Genomic DNA, 2,953 nt, shown 5'->3' with positions numbered 1-2,953 from the left:
AGGGCAGATGGCCCTCAGGCCTTTCCGCCATAGGTGGCAGGAGGGTGGGGACTACGGGGTTCCCGCTGGCTCTGACAGCCTGCCAAGGCCAAGGTCTGGATGCCAGGGGTCAGGAGCCTGATGGAAAGAGACAGGTGCCATAAGGACACTGAGGAGGAGCACCCAGGCCAGGATGGGGGTGCAGGGAAGGCTTCCTGGGGTCGGGAGGTCCGTGCTGAGCTCTCCAGGCAGCCGGTGGTGGCGGGGTGAGGGGTGAAGTGTTCCAAACACCAAACGCATTTTGAGGCGTTTGAAATTCCAGCATCTCCGAGAGGCAGGGGTGGGTGTGGGGGATTGAAAGAAGTCAGGAGGGATGGGGTGGGTGGGAGAGAAGGAGCCTAGAGGTGGGTGGGCAGGGCAGACCAGACTCCCAGAACGATGGACTGAGGCTTAAGACAGGAACCGGAGACCCGTGTGGTGGCCCTGCAGACATGTAGGCGGTGAGAGATGATGGGTTGGTGGCAGTGAAGGTGGAGGGGAAATGCCTAAGGTCCCCTGGGTAGCACTTGACCTGGAGATGGGCCGAACTCGGACAGACACAGAGACACGAATGAGAGCTGATGCCCAGGCGTGGGGCTTGGCGGCTTGTGGGTGATGCTGCCTTTACGGAGACCCTGCGGGCCAGGAGGGGGGTAACGGAGGATGAGCTGGGCTTTGGTAGAATGGGAAGGGCCCGGGAGGTGCCCTGGGGAGACTCTCAGGAGGTCTGGAGCCCTGGTGGGAGGGCAAGTCCTGGGTGAGGTGGACCGCCCTGCGGATAGACAGAGGAGGCTTCTGAGTGCTGAGCTGCCTGAGCAGCGGTATAGAAGGAGGAGAAAAATAAAGCGAGATGTGTGAGTATATAGCTTACGGTAGGAGCCTGGGGACTGGGGTGGCATCCATCCTGGGTTTCCCTGGGCTGGCGGCCTTGGACTGGGGTTCTGAAGGATGCCCGGATGTGGGTAGTTAGGGGAGGGAAGGGAAGGGGGCGTCAAACATGGAGACAAATGTAGACTGTAACCATGTCTGAGGAAGTCAGCTGGAAGGGCTGAAGCAGAGTTAACCTTGTCACCTGCACAAGTGCCTTAACCCTTTCTCCGGCCTGCATTCGGGTGCCACATGCTCTTGGCCTGCAGGGCCATGTCTTGGATCTGCCTCTGAGATGCTGGGGTATTGTCTCAGCAGGCCAGTAGTCTTAGTAGGGAGGGGGCACTCTGTAGGAAAACAGTATTCTCCACTCTGCGAGTGTCCCCAGCCATGTGCCCCCGCCCCCCCCCACCGCCCACTACCCTGCACAAGTGGCCATTGTAAAAAGCTGCCTGTGACTTCGGAATATCTAATACTTTTTGGACTGCTTACCATGTGTCAGACCCCAAGCAAGTCATGTTCATGCATCAGCTCATCTAGTCCTCTTCATTCTCACAAAGGGGGTTCTCTTGTACCCATTTCACAGATGAGGATATTGAGGCTCAAAGAGGTTAAATAACCAGCTCATGGTCTCATACACAGCCAGAGACTTCACACTCGGGATTTTTAAGGCAGGCAGGGGGCAAGTTCATCCTTCTCCTTCTACTTCTTTTTAAATGTTTATTTATATTTTTGAGAGAGAGCACACGCGAATGGGGGACGCGCAGAGAGAGAGGGGGGGACAGAGGATCCAAGTGGGCTCTGACAGCCGAGAGCCCAACGCGGGGCTTAAACTCTCCAGCCGTGAAATCAACCTGAGCCAAAGTTGGATGCTCAACTGACTGAGCCACCCAGGCACCCCCCAAGTTCATCCTTTTAACTCATCACCCTAACATCACTTTCTGAGCAGAGGGTGGACTCTGGGCTCTGGTGGCAGCACCCCGCCTACCCCCTCCACCATAACTTGGCTGCAGGATGATGCCTCCCTTAGGTGCCCTTGAGAGAGGTGGCCCATCTCAGGGCATGACGGATTGCTGATCGTTATCCCCGTTTGGTCACTCACTTGTGTGTATTCTAGGGATCATCACCGAAATCCCTTAAACCTCAGTTTCCTTCCCTGCGAAATGGGGACCAATGGTTCCCACCTCTTAGAGTTATGCAGGGAAGATGAGATAAGGCTCTGAAGCACTTAGCATAGGCCAGGCATAAGGGAAAGGCCAAGTAACGGTGGTCATTAGAGTCTTATAACAACCCTCGTTGCCTTCTTGCACAGAGGACCCAGCAGCCACTTGGCCAGTCGCGAACAGGTGCCCGGGCGCGTGTGTGGGGCGGAGCCTGAGTACAGGGAGGATGAATCATTGACCGCCGAAGCTCTGCATTATTAATGCCGTTATTCTCAGACTTTTAACGAGGGCCGGGTTGGAAGCCCTTATATGGAAGGCGCGACGCAGCCACCGAGGCTAGCGCCTCCCGGGGTCCCGAGTTGCCATGGAGTCCAGCGGGCGACCCGGAGGAGGATGCCCGCGGCAGTGCGCAGAAGGAGGCCCCCAGCGCAGCAGGTCCTCGGTCTGCGGCCTGAGTCCTGGCTGCGCCGGCTTCCTCCTTTGCAAGGGCGCTTGCCCGCTCCCCTGGGACCCTGGGGGGGGGGCCGCGGGAGAGAGATAAATTGGTGGAAGCTGGAGCCGGCTTCCTCGGGAGAGTGGGGTTTCTGTGCGGTGCCTGCTGCAGGGCTTGAGCCCCCTGCCATTCCAGAGAGAGGACGCGCAGCCGGGCGGAGGGGACGTGAAATCCAGTCCCCGCCGCTCGCCGAGCTGTGCGCCTTCCGTGCGCGCCGGCGTTCGGCCGGCAGACGAGCCGCCCAGCCCCTGCCGCGCCACCTCCTAGGCGGCGGCCGACTCAGGGGGCGAGTCCCGGAGAGGAGGGGCCGGGCCTGGAGCGACGGGTCCCGGGGGCGGGCAGACGCCGAGCCGGGCCCCGCGCCTGCTTTCGCCAGCCTTCCCCAGCCTGCCGGGCTCGGCGGGGCGGGGGG

Source organism: Herpailurus yagouaroundi, unplaced genomic scaffold (genome assembly GCF_014898765.1).
Source record: "Herpailurus yagouaroundi ecotype Mexico unplaced genomic scaffold, PumYag 163, whole genome shotgun sequence".
Classification (NCBI taxonomy): domain Eukaryota; kingdom Metazoa; phylum Chordata; class Mammalia; order Carnivora; family Felidae; genus Herpailurus; species Herpailurus yagouaroundi.
Note: the sequence above shows the minus strand (reverse complement) of the source record.